The 21,832-nt window shown below is 38.8% G+C and overlaps 1 non-coding gene across 1 annotated transcript; it reads right to left on the bottom strand.

Moving 5' to 3' along the window:
* Nucleotides 1-19,663: 19,663 nt before the first annotated feature.
* On the bottom strand, nucleotides 19,664-19,856 carry LOC123644287. Its single transcript, XR_006737098.1, has one exon. It is a non-coding gene; the product is annotated as a U2 spliceosomal RNA (small nuclear RNA).
* Between the last annotated feature and the right edge of the window lie 1,976 nt (nucleotides 19,857-21,832).

Below are 21,832 nucleotides of genomic sequence, written 5' to 3'. Positions count from 1 at the left end.
ATTACAGGTGTGAGCCACCGCGCCCGGCCAGTATATATTTGTTAAATGAATAAACTGTATTGATATTTTATCTGAGATTGCTTAATCAGATGAAAAGGCTGACTTTAACTTTTATACTCATGGATTGAGGCAAACATCCAACAATGCTTTTATTACTTATTTATGTTTATACTGAATTTTATCAGTCAGGAAGTAACAATATGGTAAGAAACAGCTCCCAAACACCAGTAGCTTAATACAGCAGAAGTTAATTTTTCACTGTCCACTGCAGGTTGGAAGGGAGCTCTTCTAATCGTTGTCACTCAAGGACCCAGGCTGTGGAGTCTACATCTCAACATTTACTTCTATAATCCCTGCAGCACTGGGAAGGGCACCTGATGAGTTATATACAGGCTTTTAAGGTTTTCACCTAGAAATGGTACGCGTCACTTCTCCTCATAGTCCATTGGCCAAAGCAAATCACATGGTCTCACCTTACCTCTAAAGGAGCAAAGAAGGACGGCCCCACCATGTGCCAGGAGGAAAGGAAGATGGAAACAGCATTAACAATTTCCACGTCAATACACTCAGTGGTAAAATGAGCACAGAAGGATGAGGTGCCCAGCAACGGACTTCTAATAAAATCATTAGTAAGAACCATAAAGCTGCTAGAAATTTCCTATACACCTTCTCTCCTCACAAAAATGTTCCCTCTGCCACTGCCCCACAAGAAGAAATCAATCATCCTTTGCAGTTTTTTCTTTCTCGTTAAGATTTACAGAAAGAGAGGGAAACTCTTTCCTTGTCATTGACATCATTAGAAAACCACTAAAGCACCACTGTGAACTTGAGGAGAGCCCTGGACACTAATCTAAGATAAGGAATAATCTGAATGTCTAAGGGAAAACTGAATACTTAGAAAGAATCAAAATAAAACTTCAAGTGAGGAAACAAAGGAAGAATAAAAAATAGCTGTAATGGGACAAAGGTAAGAGATTCTTCAAAAAGCAGATCAATAGGTCTAATACAGTGTCTATCCGATAATCTAGCATGGGGGCGGCCACAGAGCCCCGTGCACAATTTTTGTGCACTTCTCAGTGAAGACAGAATGATTATTCCTTGGCACAGCTTTAAAACAGGAAGAATGAAGGCTTTAAATCAGTTTTATTGAAGGAAAACCACAGTCTGCACCAGAGGACTCAAACAACCCAGGAAGTGAAGTGTAGCCAACCGCTGCCTGGAGGAATGGGGGGGTGGGGAGTCTGTACCTGGATCCAGACCAAGTCTGTTTCACATCTATTTGATTGAGAATTTCACTTTGAAAAGAGTACTTCATGGGACCTTTGGGAGCTGTCAAACTCTGCCCCAGGGCAGAAGATTAACTGCTCTGTGGACCAGCGGGGAGAAGCCCAGTAAATCAGAGGCCCCTTGTTTGTGGGTCTGTGGACTTACAGGTGGCAATGTAACTGGCAGTGCCTCTCTGCAGGCGCCTGGGGGACTTCACAGTTTATGGCTCAGAACTAACCCTGTGAATGGAAAGGAGCACTGGAATCCCTTTTCCAAACTGCTGATTAAAAAACCGATTTGAATGAACCTACAAAAGTTTCCTTGAATTTTCTATCTTCTGGAAGAATCCCCAAGAAATGGTGGCTTCTGGGAAGGGGAGCATCTCTCTTGTGTCTTATTGAGGTGGTGGTCAAGTTAAGAGCATGACTGCAAACTTGGGTCTGCCCTTTAGCGGCTGCATGTGTTTGTGATCCAGCCTGAATTGTTTTAGCGGTAAAATGGGGATTATAATGAGGATTAAATGAGTCAATTATATGGAAAGCAGAACAATGAACATAGTATGAGCTATACAACTGTTGGCTTTTGTTATATGTATTTGCATACATTACCTATTGAAAAATATTCTAAAATGTTTTTATAAGATATTGGAAATATTTCTATAAAGTAAATAATTGCATCATAATCTCTCTCTTTTCTGGGATCTAATTTTTATAAGGATTTCTTACAGTTAGACACAACTATTATGCCCCTTTCTCCCTCCTGCTTTCTTCTTTTCATTTCTTTTCGATGATTCTGCCCTGCCAAGTGCAGGGCTTCCTGCAGCTATATGGTGGACTGGGAGGGTGAGAGGCTGTTCAGTGGCCTCCCACACCCCTCCCCTCTTATCATCTGACTGCTCCCCAGAGAGCTTATCAATGGCAGCAGAAATGAAACAATATCTACTACTCCTCAGTCCCCTACATTGTAGCCACCCCAGAAAGAGAGGAGGGCACTCTCTTCCTCCGTTTTAATTTGCAATTAATAAAGTCAAGGAAATGCCTTCTCAAATTTAGGCTTAGAGTATGGATATTAAACTGGAACCAACACCTTCTTTTTTTTTTAATTAATAAACTTTGTTTTTTTTAGAGCAGTTTTAGGTTCACAGCAAAATTAAGCAGAAAGTACAGATTTCCCATATAATCCATGTCCCCACATAAGCACAACCTCCCCAACTATGAACATCCCCCACCAAAGTGATTCATTTGTTGCAATTGATGAACTGACATTGACACATCATTATCACCCAAAGTCCATAGTTTACATTAGGGTTCATTCTTGGTGTTGTATATTGTAGGGGTTTTGACAAATGTATAATGATATGTATTCACAATTGTAGTATAATACAGAGTAGTTCCACCGCCCTGAAAATCCTCCATGCTCCACGTATTCATGTCTCTCTCCCCTTAACCCTGCCAATGACTAATCCTTTTACTGTCTCCATAGCTTTCCATTTTCTGGAATGTCATATAGTTAGAATCAAACAGTATGTCACCTTTTCAGATGGGCTTCTTTCACTTAGCAATATACATTTAAGGTTTCTCTATGTCTTTTTGTGGCTTGACAACTCATTACTTTGTAGTGTTGGATAATATGTCATTGTATGTATGTACCGCAGTTTATTTACCCATTCACTGACTAAAGGACATCTTGGTTTCCTCTAAGTTTTGGCAATTATGAATAAAGATGCTATAAACATCCCATGTGCAAGTATTGTATAAATATAAATTTTTAATTCATTTGGATAAATACCAAATAGTTTTGTAAGAAACTGCCAAACTGTCTTCCAAAGTGGCTAGCTGTACCATTTTGAATTCCTACCAGCAGTGAATGAGAGTTTCTATAGTTCCACATCTGCCCCAGCATTTGGTATTGTCAGTGTTCTGGATTTGGGCCATTCTAATAGGTATGTAGTGGTCTTATTGTTTTAATTTGCAATTTCCTAATCACATAGGATGTTGAACATCTTTTCATATGCTTACTTACCATCTATATGTATTCTTTGGTGAGGTGTCTGTTCAGGTCTTGTTTTATTCCATTTTCTGTTGCTATAACGGAATAGTTGAGGCTGGGTAATTTATAAAGCGGTTTATTTAGGGAACAGTTCTGTATACTGGGAAGTTCAAGGTTGGGTGGCCACATCTGGTGGCTTCTAGTGAGGGCCTTGTACTACATCAAAACGCGGTGGAGAAATGGAAGGGGAACCAGACACAGGCAAGAAAGAGCAAAACACAAGAGGCAAACTTGTTTTATAACAACTCACTCTCTTGGGAATTAATCTATTCCCAGGATAATTACCTCAGAATCTCAGGAGAGACTTTAATCCATCTTAATGACCTAATCACCTGTTAAAGTCATCACCTCCCAGCACTCCTATTGAGGACCAAGCCTCAACATGAGTTTTGATGGGGGCAATCCATATTCAAATCATAGCAGATCTTTTGTCCAATTTTCAATTGTCTTTTTTATTTTTTCATTGTTGAGTTTAAGAGTTCTTTGTATATTTTGGATAACAGTCCTTTATCAGATGTGTCTTTTGCAAATATTGTCTTTAAATCTATGGCTTGCCTTTTCTTTCACTTGACATTGTCTTTTGCAGAGCAGAAGATTTTTCATTTTAATGAAGTCCAGCTTAACAATTATCTCTTTCATGGGTTGTGACTTTGGTGTTCTACCTAAAAAGTCATTGCCATACTGAAGGTCATCTAGATTTCTTCCTATGTTGTCTTATAGGATTCTAAGTTTTGCATTTCACATCTAGGTCCATGATCCATATCCATTTTGAGTTAATTTTTCTGAAGATGTAAGGTCTCTGACAAGATTTTTTTTTTTTTTTTTTTTTTTGCATATGGGTATCTGGTTGTTCCAGCACAATTTATTAAAATGATTTTATTTGCTCCATTATATTGCCTTTGCTTTTTTGTCAAAGATCAGTTGACTATTTTTATGTGGATCTATTTCTGGGCTCTCTATTCTGAACCATTGATCTCTTTGTCTATTCATTTACCAATACTGTACTGTCTTAATTACTGTAGCTTTATATAATAGTAAGTCTTAAAGTTGGGGAGTGCCAGTCTTCTGACTTTGTTCTTCTCCTTCAATATTAAGTTGACTATTCTGGGTCTTTTCCCTCTCCATATAAACTTTGGAACCAGTTTGTCAGTATCTGCAAAGTAAATATCTGGAATTTTTATTGGAATTGCATTGACTCTACAGATAAAGTTGAAAAGAACCGACATTGTGACAATATTTGTCTTTCTATCCATGGACATGAAATATCTCTCTACTTATTTAGTTCATCAATATCTTTCATTAGAGTGTTACAGTGTTCTTCATATAGACCTTGCACATATTTTTTTAAACTTATACCTAAGTATTTATTTTGGGGAGTTCTAAGGTAAACAATAATGTATCTTTAATTTCTAATTCCATGTGTTCATTGCTGATATATAGGAAAGTGGTTAACTTTTGCAATTAACCTTGTATTCTGTAACCTTGCTATAATCACTTACAAGTTCCAGGAGTGTTTTTTTTTTGTCAGTTCTTTTGGATTTTCTACATAGATAATTATGTCATCTGCAAACAAAGACAGTTTTATTTATTCACTCTGAATCTATATTCCTTTTACTTCCTTTTCTTGTTTTATTGAATTAGCTAGGCCTTCCAGCACAATGTCGAAAAGCAGTGGTTAGAGAGAACATCCTTGTCTTGTTCTTTTTTTTTCCTTTTGCAATTGCTAAATAATATTCCACTTGTCTTGTTCTTGATTATAGTGGGAATGCTTCAAGCTTCTCACCATTAAACATAATGCTAGCTGCAGATTTTTTCATAGATATTACTTACCAAATTGTGGAAGTTCCTCTCTATTCCCCATATGCTGAGAGTTTTTATTGTAAATGGTGTTGGATTTTTTCAAATGCTTTTTCTGCATCTATTGATATGATCATATGATTTCTCTTCTTTAGTTTGTTAATGTGATGGATAACATTAATTGATTTTCAAATGTTGAACAAGCTTTGCATTACCTGAGATAAATCCCACTTGGTCATGGTATATAATTCCTTTGTCACATTGTTAGATTTGATTTGTTAATATTTTGTTGAAGATTTTTGCATTTATGTTCATGAAAGGTATTGGTCTGTAAATTTCTTTTCTTGTAATGTCTTTGTCTAGTTTTGGTATTAGGGTTGACTATTTTTGGTATTAAGGGTATGCTGGCCTCATTGAATGAGTTATAAACTATTCACTCTGTTTCTATTTTCTAAAAGAGATTGTAGAGAATTGGTACAATTTCTTTCTTAAATATTTGATAGAATTCACCAGTGAACCCATTGAGTCCTGATGATTTTAGTTTTAGAAGGTTGTTAATTATTGATTCAATTTCTTTAATAGATATAGACCTATTTAAATTGTCTATTTCTTCTTGTGTGAGTTTTGGCAGATTGTGTTTTATAAGGAATTGGTCCATTTCACCCAGATTATCAATTTTGCAGGCATGGAGTTGTTCATAATATTCTTTTATGATCCTTTTAATGTCTATGGGATCTGTAATGATGTCCCCTCTTTCCTTGTTGATATTAGTAATTTATGTCTTTTTTCGTATTTAGCCTGGCTAGGTAGCTTTGGGTTTTTTAATTTTCTCTATTGATTTCCTATTTTCAATTTCATTGATTTCTGCTCTAGTTTTTATCATTTTCTTTTTTCTGCTTACTTTTGATTTAATATGCTCTTCTTTTTCTAGTTTCCTAAGGTGGAAGCTTAGATTATTGATTTTAGATCTTTCTCCTTTTCTAACATATGCATTCAATGGTATAAATTTCCCTTTAAGTATTGCTTTCACTGCATCCCACAAAATTTAATAAGTTATGTTTTCATTTCCATTTAGTTCAAAATATTTTTAAATTTCTCTTGAGATTTCTTCTTTGATCCATTTGTTATTTAGAGGTGTTGTTTAATCTCCAAACACTTTGCAATTTTCCAGCTATCTTTCTGTTACTGCGTTCTAGTTTAATTACTTTGTGGTCTGAGAGCAGACATTATATGATTTCTACTTTATTTACATTTGTTAAGGTGTATTATGTGGCCCTGCATGTGGTCTACTGTGGTTAATATTCTATGTGAGCTTGAGAAGAATGTCCACTCTGTTGTTGTTGGATGAAGTAATCTATATACATCAGTGATATCCAGTTGATTGATGGTGTTGTTGAGTTCAACTATGCCTTTACTGATTTTCTGCCTGCTGGATTTGTTCATTTCTGATAGAGGGGAGTTAAAGTTGCCAACTATAATAGTGGATTTATCTATTTCTCCTTGTAGTTCTATTAGTTTTTGTCTCATGTATTTTGATGATCTGTCATAAAGTTCACATACTAAGGATTATTATGTCTTCTTAGAGTATTGACCCCTTTATCATTGTGTAATGCCTCTCTTTATCCCTGATTACTTTCCTTGATCTGAAATCTGCTCTGTCTGAAAATAATATAGCTACTTCCAGTTTCTTTTCATTAATGTTAGCATGATATATCTTTCTCCATGTCTTTATTTGTTTATTTTTATTTTTTTATAGAAGAGTCTAGCTGTGTTGCCCAGGCTGGTCTCAAACTCCTAGCCTCAAGCAACTCTCCTACTTTGGCCTCCCAGAATGCTGGGATTACCGGTGTGAGCCACCATGCTTGGTCACTAGAATTTTTTTTTTTTAAGAGATAGGGTCTCACTCTGTTGCTCAGGCTGGAGAGCAGTGGTGCAATCATGGCTCACTGTAGCCTCGAACTCTCAGGCTCAAGCAATCTTCTTGCCTTAGCCTCTTGAGTAGATGGGATTATAGGTACAAGCCATCCCCTCCCTTTACTTTTAATCTATATGTGTCTTTACATATAAGATGGGTTTCTTGTAGACAACATATAGTTAAATCTTGTCTTTTTATCTACTCTGACAATCTGTCTTTTATTAATAATTGGTGTATGTTTTTGACTGGTTTCTGTTATTGTTGTTGGTGCTGTTGCTGCTTATAACAGAAAACCTGAAACTGGGTAATGTATAAAAAACTAAACATATTTCTTACAATTCTGGAAGCTGAGAAATCCAGGGTTGAGAAGCACATCTGGGGAGAGCCTTCTTGCTGTGGAGACTCTCAGAAGTGCCCTAAGCCAGTGCAGGGTGTCACCTGGTGAAGGGGCTAAGCATACTAATGTGCTAGTTTAAGTTTCTTGTCCTCCTCTTATAAAGCAACCAGTCCTACTCCCATGATTACTCTTTAATCCATTAATCCATGAATGGATTAATCCATACACGAGGGCAGAGTTTTCATGATCCAATCATTCTTAAAGGTCCCACCTCTCAATGTTGCCAAACTGGGATTAAATTTCAACATGGGTTTTGTGGGGAATAAATATTTAAACCATTGCAGTGTATTTAGATCACTGTCATTTAAAGTGATTATTGATATAGTTGATTAATATCTACAACATTATTATTTTCTATTTTTTGCCCTTGTTCTTTGTTCCTGTCTTTTTCTTCCACTTTTTTTGACTTTTGTAGTTTAAAATGAGCCTTTTATATTATTTTATTTTTTCTTTTCTCTTAGTATATCCGTTGTACTTCCTTTTTTACTTTTTGTAGTGATTGCCCCAGAGTGTATAATATATGTTTACAACTAATCCAAGTCTGCTTTCAAATATCACTATGCCATTTTATAGGTAGTATACATATCTTATAATAACAAAATATTACTAATTTCTTCCTCCCATCCCTTATATTGTTGCTGTCATTTAGTTCACTCGTACATAAGTATACATAAACATATATTTTGTGTGTGTGTATATATTATATACATAAGCATACATAATTGAATATATTGTTGCTATCATTATTTTTAACAAACTCTTATCTGTTAGGTAAATCAAGAATAAGAAAAACAAAGTTTCTATTTTACTTTCACTTATTCATTCTCTGATGCTCTTCCTTTAAGTATATCTTAATTTCTGACATGTATCATTTTTATTCTCTCTGAAGAATGTCTTTTGACATTTCTTACAAGGCATGTCTACTGGCAACAAATTTCCTCAATTTTTATTTGTCTCAGAAAGTCTTTATTTCCCTTAACCTTTGGAGGATAATTTTGTGGGGTACAGAATTCTAGGTTGGTGGGTTTTTTCTCTCCACACTTTAAAAATTTCTGTCCACTGTCCTCTTGCTTACATGGTTTCTGAGAAAATGAATGTAACTTTTATCTTTACTCCTCTATAGATAAGAGTTTGCTCCCCTCCTCCAGCTTCTTTCAGTGGTTTTCTTTATCTTTGATTTTCTAAGATTTGAATATGACATGCCTGGATATAGTTTCGGGGCATTTATCCTACTTGGTGTCACCTGAGCTTCCTAGATCCGTGGTTTGGGGTCTGACATTAATTTTGGGAAATTCTCAGTCATTATTGATTCAAATATTGCCCTGTTCTTTTCTCTCTTTCTTCTTCTGGTATTCCCATTACACATATTTACACCTTATGTAGTTAGCCTATAATTCTTGGATATTCTGTTCTGTTTCTTTTAGTCTTTTTTTTTTTTCTTTGCTTTTCAGTTTTAGAAGTTTTTTTGTTTGCTTTGCTGTCATCTTCAAGCTCAGAGATTCTTTCCTCAGCTGTGTCCCCTCCCCCATGGAAAACTAAACAGAGCTGGAGGTGATTGTGTCCCTTCCCCATGGGGAAGGCTAGAGAGAGCAGGAGTTAGACTTTCTTTCCCACAGGTAGGTTTAACTCTGATAAAACCCCAGCAGGTGAGGCTCTGGGAAAACAGTTTCTCCTGAGGGCAGGCCCTGTTAAGAACAGAATGCTGTGGTGTATTTCAAAAGGTTTCCTCCACCTGCCCCCCTCTCTTGCCAGAAAGAGGAAGGGATTTTTCTCTGATGTTCGCTGTGAGAACCTGGTAGGGCTTCTGGAGGTAAACTCACAAAAGTGTGGAGGCCCCTCTATTATTGGGTTCCCCCTTCTAACTTTAAAGTTGTCCACACTGAGCTTCCAGCAATTTATCAAGCACAGTTCAGGTTTTCCTAGCCCAGCACTGGTTCCTGCAGAGATTCCTGCTTGTGGGTTTCTGCTAAGTTGTGATTCTCTGCATCTACCTGTTGGTCTCTCCAATCTGGGGGACAGCAGTTTTCCCTGAGACCTCAATTCTCTGATGGATCTAAGAAAAGTTTTGTTTTGTTTTTTAAATCTCTTCAGCTTTTTATTTGTCGTTAAGAGAGAGTGGCAACGTCTCAGCTTCTTATACGTATGACCAGAAACTGGAAGTGATCCTCCTTTTTTAATTAAAAAAAATGTTTTTCAAATATACAAAGAAATAAACAAACTACTATAATGAACCCCCATATATCCAGCACCCAGATTCAATGATTGTTATGTTTGTCATATTTACTCCTGTTTTTCTTTTGCTTGCTTAAATGTTTTAAGCAAAATTATAGACAGCATGACTTGTTTTTCCTTTTTTAACTCTTTTTTTAAAAAACAGCTTTATTAAGGTATAATTCAGATACCATATAATTCACCCATGTAAAGTGTACAATTCAATATTTTCTTTAATCCTCCACCCCCTCAATTTTTTTTGTATATCATAGATATGTGCAAACATCACCACAATGAATTTTAAAACATTTTTATTACCCCCAAAAAGAAAACTTAAACTGTTATTTCTCACTTCCTCCCACACCCCACAGCCCTAGGGAGCTACTAATCTACTTTCTGTCTCTATTATAGACTTGCCTCTTCTGAACATTTTATATAAATAGAATCATACATTGTCTTACAGTGTCTTTACTAACTGGCTTCTTTCATTTAGCATAATGTTTTCATGGTTCATCCATGTTGTAGCATGAATCAGTATTTCATTCCTTTTGTGGCTGAATTATATCCTATTGTTTGGATACACCATATTTTATTTATCCATTCATCCACTGATAGATATTTGGGTTGTTTCCCATTTTGACTATTATGAATAATGCTGCTATTCATCTACAAGTAACATGACATTTTACTCCTAACGTTTTTCATATTCATCTGTAAGAGATAAGGACATTTTTCCACATAGCCACAATACCATCAGAATTAACAACAATCATCTAATAACCTAATCAAGATACAAATTTCCCAAATTTCCCCAAAATGTCTTTTCTAGTTTATTTGTTCAAATCAGGATCCAATCAATGCAATGCTTCAATATACTGCATTTGGTTGCATGTCTCTTGAGTATGCTTTAGGTAGAAGAGTGCCACCCTTAATCCCCCTTTATACTGTTGTTGACATTTAGAAGGCCACCATCCTCCTTTAAATCATCTGCAGCAGTGAAAAAATAGCAGACAGGGTCAGAATAACCTTGATTCTATCCACAGTCATTCATTCTTTTTGTAGTTTGTTTGAATCTCAAGCCACAAAATAAATATAACTTTACTTTTCTACGCAGAACTTCACTTCCACTTTGAGCCCCAGCCCCTCTCTACTAAATGGTGGAAACTTAATCATGATCAGATTGGGGTTTCAATTCCATCTTTCCCCAGGGTGGAAAGGGGTTTTACCGAGTGTGGATGTCTGTGGCAGGTGGGTCATGGGTCCTTGGATTACCATCTCTCCATGGTGTCCTCTGTCCACTCAGCCCATGCAGATCGGTGCTGTCTTTACTGTCAGCCTAGAGCAAGTCCTCCTTAGGTCCAGGGGCACTCTGGGCCTTGTTTTGTAATATTCTTAAGCATGCAAGAAACATTCTATGGCTCCAGTTTTTAGCTTTGGGTTTAGGAATTCCATGACGCTGTGTTCAGTCTGTCTAGACCTGCACTGTGTAATATGGCCTCCAGCCATATATGGCTACTGAATACTTAATTGAAATGTAGCTAGCCCAAATTGAGATGTGCTGTACTGATAAGATACATTCCAGATTTTTTTTTTTTTTTTGGAGACAGAGTCTCCCTTTGTTGCCCAGGCTAGAGTGAGTGCCGAGGCATCAGCCTAGCTCACAGCAACCTCAAACTTCTGGGCTCAAGCGATCCTACTGCCTCAGCCTCCCGAGTAGCTGGGACTACAGGCATGTGCCACCATGCCCGGCTAATTTTTTCTATATATATTTTAGTTGGCCAGATAATTTCTTTCTATTTTTAGTAGAAACGAGGTCTCGCTCTTGTTCAGGCTGATCTCGAACTCCTGACCTTGAGCAATCCACCCGCCTCAGCCTCCCAGAGTGCTAGGATTACAGGCCTGAGCCACCGCGCCCGGCCACATTCCAGATTTTTGAAGACTTAATACAAGGAATGCAAAGGCTCCAATTAGTAATTTTTATGTTGATTACATGCTAAAATGATAATATTTTGGATATATTGGGTTAAATAAAATATATTATTAAAATTAATTTCACCTCTTTCTTTTACTTTCTTTGATCTGACTACTGGAACATTGAAAATTACATTTGCACATGCCTGTACTTCAAGCTACTCGGGAGGCTGAGACAGGAAGATCACTTAAGCCCAGGAGTTCAAAGCCAGCCTAGGCAACAGAGTAAGACCTCATCTCTAAAAAATAAAAATTAAAAAATTAAATAAAGAAAATTACATATGTGGTTCAAATTACACACACACACACACACACACACACACACACATACACTCACATGCATATATTATTTATGTTTTTGGTTGTTTTTTTTTTTTAAAGACAAGATCTCAGTCTGTTGCCCAGGCTGGAGTACAATGGCTCAATCATAACTCACTGCAGCCTTGAACTACTGTGCTCAAGTGATCTTCATTCCTCAGCTTCTCAAGTAGCTAGGACAACAGATGCATGCAACCACACCTGGCTCATTTTTAAATTTTTTGTGGAGATGAGATCTCACTATGTTGCCCAGACTGGTCTGGAACTCCTGGCCTCAAGCGATCCTCCCGCCTCACCTCCCAAAGTGCTGGGATTACAGGCATGAGCCACTGTGCCCAGCTCAAATTATATTTCTACTAAACAATGTGCTGATCTAGACTTTCCATGCAACCATTTCCCTATTCCTCTATGCCATACCAAGGCAGGGAGAATTCTGGTGTTTCATCAACTCCTCAAGCTCTATTCCAGAATGAGGCTCAGCAGGGTGGAAGGTGGTGCCTAGATTCCTGTCCTAGGAACATGCACCACTATCTCACTTGCTTCCTTTCCTCAACTCTCCTTTCTCCTCCAAATTAGACAATGCTTAATCAGGAGTGGGTAATCCTGCTTTTCAGACAGTTTTCCAAATCTGTTGTTTATACCCCACCCAAGCTTTTGAAAGTCAAAAGCCAAGAATTTGACTCTTGTTCGACTATGTTATTCTTATCCCGAGGCAGTCTGTGCAAAGAACACCCTAAATGCTATCAAAATGGGGGAGATATTACAGAGAAGCAGGAAATGGGAATAAAAACTGTATCAGTTACTATACCAAAGCATCACCCATTACCCATCATTCCACAAGCAAGTTTTGCACAATGATTCTGTGTCCAACGCTGTGCTAGGAGCTGGAAGCACCAGGATGAATGAGACTCGGGTCCTGCTATCACAGAGTACCTGCCTGATGGGTGATTTAAGTATGTCACCCATGGATAGAATGAAATGTGAGAGGCACTGCAGATGACATCTGTTCGGGACACAACAGAGCACAGGGAAAGGGCTAAACTGGTCTATTCTGCTGGGGCCTGGGAGGAGCAACCAGAAAATGCAAGTCAAAAAACTACAGAGCACGAGGGAAACCACTTTATTGGGGCCTGTTTTTGTGCCTCTGAAAAGTCACTTAACCTTGCTGAGCCTCGGTTTCCTCAACTGAGAATAATATGGATGATTTTGAACCAATTCTCTCTACCTCCAAGCACTGCTATGAAGGGGAATTGTTCATTCAGTAAATAGACCAAACTGTTAGCATGGTCTGGCTTTGGATGATGTGATTATAAGGGACTATTATTTTATTCTTAATATTCTATATTACGTAATTATTATGTAATGAACAAGAACTACTTTATAATCAGTAAAAAGAAATTTTTTTATTTTAAATTTGCCTTTGCTGCCAAACTCCTCGAACTAGTGGTCTACACTGGTTCCCTCCACTTCCTCCCCATCCACTGACTCCGACCATTGTAATCTGGTTTCCTCCCCGGCATCCAGCAGTCTCCAATGGCCTCCCACTTGCCAAGACCAATAACCTCTTTTCAACTCTTGTCCAACTTGACTTCTCTACAGCATTAACATAGCTCCTTAAAATTTTTGAAAATCATTTTTTAAATTATAGAAGTTACCTACGCTACCAAATATCAGAAGCCATCATCTGCAATGCTGCCACCATAACTCACCCAAGGCTATTCTGGTATATTTCCTGCTACTCTTTTTCCTTAACCACATTTTTACATCATTACGGAGTGAATGTATATCCAATTTTGGATTCAACCCCTCCTTCTTGAAACTCTTCTTATTTTCACAAAACAATTCTTTCTTGTTTTTTTCATAATTCACCCATCTAGCAAACTCAAAAACACAAGAGGGGACCCTGAGTCTGTCTGATTAAATCAGTTCCAGATAAAGTGGCTGCTACGTTAATGTTCAAAATTTTTCCTAAAGTGCTTGTTTAAATGCAGATGCCTGGACCCCAGTCTAAGCCCTCACAAAGATCCTATTTCATTGGGCTTTGTTTGGGCTCAAGAGCCTATATTTCCTGCTCTCTGTAGCATGTGGCCCAGAGACCCTACTGAGAAACCTGCTGCAGACACACCGTTCCACAGCAACCAACTAGCCAACCAGCCAAAAACCGAAAAAAAAAAAATGAGGAAACCCTAACCAGTGTTTCCTAATCATCAGATTCCCTAGAGGTGGGGTCTGAGTATCTGTATTTTTAAAGCCCACTGATGAACTGTTGACTTAACTACAACCACACTGTTCTATTTGCATTTCCTTGAACACATGGTTCAACTCCAAGCTTTGGTTCCTTTGTTTGTGTCTTTCCCTTGGCCTGGATTTCCTGTCCTCCTCATGTTCATGCTTAAAGTCCAGCTCAAAGTTGGTCTCCTCTATAAAACCTTCACAGAGGCTCTCTTGTATCCTCTCGATCTTCCTACCCCACTCACAAATTAGAGTTAGTCGTTTAAATGTCTGTGGCTTCAGGCTGGGCAATGAGCTACTTAAAAGCAAGTATAGTGGCTATATTAGTTATCTATTCCTGAGTAACAAATTACCCCAAACTTATTGGCTTAAAACAACAATAAATATGTATTAACTAACAGCTTCTGTGGTTCAGGAATTCAAAAATAGCTTAGCTGGGTGGTTTAGGCTCAAAGTCTCTGGTGAAGTTGTAATCAAGATGTAGGCTACGGCTGTAGTCATCTGAAGGTTTAACTGGAGCTGGAAAATCCATTTGCAAGACGGCTCATTCCAACGGCTAGCAAGTTGATACAAGCTGTTAGCAGGTCTTGGTTTCTCTTCTTGTGGATATCTTCACAGGGCTGCTTCAGTGTCCTCACAACATGGTGGCTGACTTCCTCCAGAGCAAGTATTATAAGAGAGAACATGATGCAAGCTTTGATGTCTTTTATGACGTAGCCTTGAAGGTCACACATCATCACTCCTGCAGTATTCTACTGGTCATGCAGGTCAACTATGATTCAGTACTGGTAGGAGAAGATCATGCCAGGATGCAAATACAGACATGTGCCACATTACGATGTTTTGGTCAACAACAGACCACGTATGCGACAGTGGTCCTATAAGATTATCATACCATATTTTTGCTGTACCTTTTCTATGTTTAGATATGTTTTGATACACAAATATTTAGCATTGTGTCATAATTGCCTACAATATTTAGTATAGTAACATGCTGTACAGGTTTGTAGCCTACGAGCAACAGGTTATACCTTATAGCCTAGGTGTATAGTAGGCTATGCCACCTGGGTTTGTGTAAGTACACTCTATGATGTTTGCACAGTGACAAAATCATCTATGGCTGCATTTCTCAGAACATATCCTCATTATTAAACAACACGTGACTGTACCAGAAGATGAATCATTTGAGGCCATCAGAGAGGCTGGAATACCTCTTCCTTTTGTCCATTCTTTGCCACTTCCCCTGTGTGGGAAACACATTTCATGTTGTGCAACTGGTATTAAACCCTCCTCATCTGAGGGGGAAGTAGGTAATCTAAGCATGGCCAATATGAATACTCTATTCCTCTCTTCAGAGCGGTCAGTCAAATGGGCCTGTGATCAAGTAGGGTCAATCGGAATCTTCCTTGATTTTTGATAAATGGGTTCTTGGGAACAGACAGTCTCTATTCCTCTAATATTATATTTTGAGCTCTAAGAATGATCTAAACTAGAGCTTCTTATAGCCATTTTGTTCAGGTTTATTGGAGAAAGCTATCTTTAGTAAAAGAAAATGAGGCCAGCACACAAAGAGAGGCAAAGATGAGCAGAGTTGAAAAGAGAAAAGGGAGTCCTGATGAAATAATCTGAGCCCTTTTGATCCAGTCATGCCTGAAATTTACACCCAGACTTTTCAGTAACATGAGTCAATAAATTTTCTTTTTTGTTTAAGCTCTTTTAAGCTGGGTTACTATCACTTGCAACCAAAACATCCCCGGCAAATCAGCAGGGTTTGTGTCTTATTCATCTTGAATTTCCAGCATTGGGTTCAATTCTTAATACTCAATTCAAGTTTGGTGAATACATTAATTATATTTTTACATAAAAGCAATCAGAGATGTGCAAACATTGGGCATTTTTGTTAAGAATAGGCAACTTGCTAAGTAACTAAGTACACAAACCCTAAAAATCTTAGAACCTCCAAAAGTTTTGAGATCTGGTATCCCCCAAAGCCATTATGTTAGTCTGCTGTTCTCGGGTCGGTTTCCTATTGTTCTATGCGATGCGGTTGAGTGAGTCACTCGCTGAGATCCCGCATTTACACAGAGCTGGGCTGAGAAAGCAGGACTGTGGTGATGTGCACCAGATTGCCTCTGTGACAGGGAAATGGGAGGGGGCCCTGAGTGGACCTCCACGCACTCGCTTATGCAACACGTGGACAAAATTCTGTTGCAGGAATTAAAGTGAGGAAATGGGTGAAAAACACCCATGGAATGATGGTTGTGGGTTTGTGGTTTATGTCCCGTCTAAGAACTATGCCCAGAGAAGAACTTGCAAAGGAAAGATGCAAGATCAAATTTACAGCTGCAGATGAAGAGTTCACCAAATCACTGTGCTAGTAATTGGATTATCCCACTTCCTGCCCTCACTAAGAGGCTGACAGGAACAGAGATAAACATGAATGCTTTGCTGTGACTTAAATCAGTCACTTCTCACGTGTGAATGGTGGTTCTAGTATAGGGTATTATGGGCAGATACACAAGGAAGTAAATACAAAAAAGAGAGAGGTAAGTTGTCTGCCTTTCTCTTTAAAGCCTCCAAAAACTCAGCAGCTTTGTTACATCTAGGAAAATTGTTATACACATCATCAACCAAGTGACAGGTCTTTATTTTTAATTCATCACAGAAGCCTGCTGCCCAAACGATGCCTGACAGGAAAAATCTCTTGTTGGTAAGGGCCTTTTCTGAAGCCAAGGAAAACCTCAGAATTCCTTAGTTTTTCCCTGGGCTCCTATGGCAAATCCAGTTTCCTTTAACCCTATAAACTCCTGTTTTAGCTTCTAGCCAAACTGTTGTTTTTCAGAAAGGAAACTATGATATCTAAAGCAGCTACAAGCCTGGATTCCAGAATCTGGATCCAAATCATTGCTTCCTCACTTATCTGATCTCTATGATCAAAATCACATTTTGTGCCTCAGTTTCCTCATCAGTAAGTTGGGGATAGTAGCATGATAATAGTACCTCTTTGTAGAGTTGTGGCTTAGAACAGTTCCTGGCACATAGTAAGCCCCACGTAATTTTTATATTATTATACAGACAAAACCACATTTCTCTCTAAGACTCTTCCTCAAATCTTTGTTGTTGTACTTAGATTTTGTTTTTATTTGGCTGTCTTCTTTTTTTTTTTCTTTTCCATTAAATACATCTCGTGGTAACTATTTGTGGACCAGATAGTCAATTTGGTGGCACACAAGCGTCAGTGTCTTGGTGGGGCCTCTGCCAATGGGAGTCATTAGAGCCTGGGCCTCCTGCCTGCCCCTGCACAAGGCCACTGGGTGCTGAGGTCCATGAAAGTTAGTCCCAGACCTGCCAGCAAACAAGCCCATGAGTCAGACAAATCATCCTTGTAAGCTCCGTGAGCTCCAGGCTCTCTGGCCCGAAACTTGCGTGAAATATTCAGTTGAACCAGACGCCACAATGTCTGGTCCTGTGGATCAGGTGACTGAATACTGCATTAAGTCGCAGGCACAGACTAAACAAATGCCCAGGCCTAGAGCGCCATTCTGGGCTCACCCCAAACTTACACTCCATCCATTTAAGGGTGAGGTGCCTATGCAGTACACATTCCTCAAAAACCATGCATTGTACCAATAAAAAGTTATGTCTAACATCTCTTATGCTAAATAATAAATTCTCTAGTGTCGATTCAGAAAAAAATGGTTGGAGAAGCTGTCGTAGCCATAGATTCTAAATCCAAAGTCCTGATTAGGGCCCTTAAATGCTAACAAACTGCCCCTTGGAGTGTGTATTCCCCATTAGACTACTTCAAATGTTAATTAACAACTCCTAGGGTGAATATTAAAACTAACTTTTAAAGCACACACATATATCTTGTTATCTAGGCTGAAGTATTTAAATTATGGCAATAATTGCCTAATGTCAGTAAAACTCTCAAATCACAACTTGATTTTTTTCTTTTTTTTAGGTGACAGCCTACCTATTGGCTCTGATCTTTAAACACATTCATACGTTCCTCATTAAAAGTAAGTAATTAAAACAACATCAGCTGATACAATGCTCTGTTTGCAAGGAACCTTTACAGCTCTTGATTTTATAATCCATGAAAAATGTGTTTCAGATGCGTGGGTGGGTTGGAAGTGATTCTACATGTGACTCAGGCACAGCAGAGGTGACACTAACTAGAGCACTTTAATACAGGATTATCAGTGGGAAACGGTCCTCAGAGAAACAGATTTTTGATGAAGCCAGTGGAATGCCAGAATTTAAACATCAATATATTAACCAGGTAATCCTTTTAATGTTTGCTAGCTATAGAAAACAAATCTTTGGTTTATGGTACAAAACCTGTGTAGCCAACGCTAAACTGGAGTTCACAGGCTTGTTTATTTAGGACACACCTCACCCCCTTTGCTTTTGAAATTGAACTAAAAGTAGGTCACAGTAGGCAAAATATTAGAAGAAAATATAGATACTTATTTTTAGCATCCTTGATGGTACATAAGTTTGGCTCTAGTTAATTGCAAGGAGGGTAGCAAGAGGGCACGGATTTTTTTTGCAGGGTGAGGTAGAAAAGGCAGAAGGGGAGAAAGATTCTGAAGGGCCATTGTCAAAGACAGGCTCTGTCTAGTTTGAAGTGGATGACGTATCACTCAAAATCTGAATGCACATTTTTTTATTTTGTTTTTTGTTATTGTATTGTTAAGGGAAACGAAGAAACCCTATTATTATTGAGGAGTAGCAATTCATTGTGGTGTAAGCATGAAACTGTTGAACTGCTCCCAGCTTCCTCTCATGGATTCCGTTTGTTCTGGGCAGTGCGCTCCCTTGAGCTCTTAATGATGTCTCCCATAATTTTCCAGTCCCATTTCTATTGCTCAGTCTCGTTCATTTTTAAACCTCAAACACAAAACCAGAACGTCCATGTCAGAAGATTCAGAGCTGTCTCCTCCCCCTGCCCCACCATCCCAGCACAAGGCCGTCCAGCGGGAGTGGCGCTGGCGGATGTGTCTGCTCTCACGTGCCCATCTTCTCCTGGTTTCTCAGAGAGGACCAGCCTAGGTTTGGGAGATGGAATGAGAGGCAGAGGCTCTTCACTGGCTCCTCTAGATGAGGGGAGGGCGGGATGGGATCTCCCCCCGAGGTTGCTGTTGCCTCTATAACTCTCACAGATCTTCTTCCCCTCTGCAGCTGCCTGTGTGGCTACTCCCTGGCTCCCTAGGGCCACATGTCCTGGCACAGTCCCCTGACATGGGACTGCTGGCTCAGGCCCAGCTTCTTTCCCTCCCCCGCAGGCCAGGCTCCCCCCTGCCCCCCACCCAAGTGATCTCTCTTGGATGTGCTGCTGACAGGATGGCTCAAGCCGTGCTACTTTGCCTCCTTCACTTACAGGAAACTCTAACCTTGCAGTGCAAATGGTGGAAATACAGTCTGGAGCCTCATTAAGAGTGAATTAGAGCACTTTGTAGGAGACAAGGGAAACAACAGAAAACAATCTATCATTAACTCAAAAGGAATGCACCATTCCTGAAAACATTGCAATTCTATGCTGAGGCATGGAGTGCATGGAGCAAACTTCCAATCCATCTCCCAATTGCAAATATTAATTGAGTGCCCTGTACCCAGATAGAAAACACATTAGATGCTTTAACTGATAAGAACAGATACTAACTACATTTGTTTTTAGCCAATAGGCAGAGGATTCTACTTAAGCCACCCCCTTCCCATTTCACACTTGAGATGGAGGCTGAGACCTTCTCAGTGCCCTACACCTCTCCCCTGCTCTGAACTTTCCCTGATGTTTTTCAGACCTGATATAACCACTACCAAGGAAATATCTTTCTCCCTGAAAATAACCAATTTCAATGTTTTCTTCCTGAGGCCTGACCCACACACTTCCTTTATGTACTCACACTCACTAAACATCATTGGTCAGCTCCATCCTCCCAGCCCCTGTATTTTCTGTACCCCTTTGAAAGTCGAGGGACAACTCTGGGACTCAAGAAACCATTTTTTAAACTTTTTATTACTGAAATTTCCAAACATCAACAGAAGTAGAGAGAATCATATGATAAACTGGCATGACACTACCACCCAGCTCCACAATTACCAACTCACGGCCAATCTGGTTTCAGCTCTCTCTCCCTTTCCTGTGTAACGTATATCCAGAATATAAGAACTCTTTTTCATTTTTAAACATAACTGCAACACCATCAACACACCTAAAAAATTAAGTAGCAATTTCTTCATTATCATTAAATATCCAGTACATATTCACATTTCTCCAGTGGTCTCACAAAGTCAGTATCCTATGGTTTTTTTTGTTGTTGTTGTATTTGAAACATGACTTGTAAGAATCAGACGACTCCGGAATCAGAGCAACATGTTTTTATTTCCTGCTCACGTGAGTTTCCATTGTGAGTCAGCTCCACATCCTCTTCACTTCTGGCCACAGGCGAAAGAAATGGTCCCTGTTTGGGAGATGCCCACTTCCTGGCAGATGGAAATGAGGAATGGTTAAAACACACAATGACTTTTAAAGCTTCTGTTCAGAATGAGCAGCCATCACATCTGCTCACATTTCACTGGTCACAGCAAATTACATGGCCAAAGCTGATGTCAGTGGAGAGAAGGGAAGTATAGTTCTCCCACGGGAGAGGGCAGCCATGATTGGGAATGATGCCACCTAGCATACTTTTTAAATCTCTTTTAATTCATAGGTTTTCCTCCTCATCTTTTTTTCCTTCAATTTATTAGTTGAAGAAATTGTGACATTTGTGCTGTAGAATTTCCTACATTCCAGATTTTGTTGATTACATCCCTGTGGCATGTTTATTTAACATGTTCCTCTGTCACCTCTACTGTTAAACTTGTAATTAAATCTAGAGGCATAATTGGATTCAGGAAAAAATTAGGGCCTAAATGGAACTGACTAGATCTTTATTATGCCCTGTGAATTCATTCAAAAATTCAAATTTTTGGCCAGGATACTTCCTAAGTGGTCCCATGTGTTACATCAGTTATCTCTTGCTGTGTAGCAAATCATCCCAAAACTTGGTGGCTTAAAACACAAATAATGGTATATTATCTTATGGTTTCTGTGAGTTAGGAATTAGGGAACAGGGGGATGGCTTGTCTCTGCTGTATAATTTCTGAGGTCTTAGCTGAAAAACCTGAAAACTTGGGCACAGAAATCATCTTGAAGGCTTGACTGAGACTGAGAGTTCTGCGTCCAAGTGGCTTACTCACTTTGTTAGCAAGCTGGTATTGGTAAGTTGGTTCTTTTCCATGTTGCTTGTTCACAGGGCTGCTTGGGCACCCTCACAACATGGCTGACTCCTCCCAGTGATTAATCCAAAAGACCAAGGCTAAAGTCACAATGTCTTTCATGAACTGGTTTGGAAATTCATCCACTGACACTTCTATTTGTCACAAAACCAACCCATATCCAGTGTGGGTATAGTCTACACAAAGGCATGAATACTAAGAGAAGAGGTTGATTGGGGGCCATTTTGGAGACTGGCTACTACATACATTAAGTGGTTTTTGATATTAAATGAAAAAAAAAAAGAAGGAAAAAATTATATCATGACTGTGGGACAATGGCTTCCAGCATTTAGATATCATGGTAAGGGAAAAACTTAGAAGTTCATAAATGGAACTGCTAGATCTTTATTTGC

This window comes from Lemur catta, chromosome 8 (assembly GCF_020740605.2).
Source record: "Lemur catta isolate mLemCat1 chromosome 8, mLemCat1.pri, whole genome shotgun sequence".
In the NCBI taxonomy this organism is placed as follows: Eukaryota; Metazoa; Chordata; class Mammalia; order Primates; family Lemuridae; genus Lemur; species Lemur catta.
The sequence above is the reverse complement of the archived record's forward strand: the minus strand, read 5'-3'. Positions and strand labels throughout refer to the sequence as shown.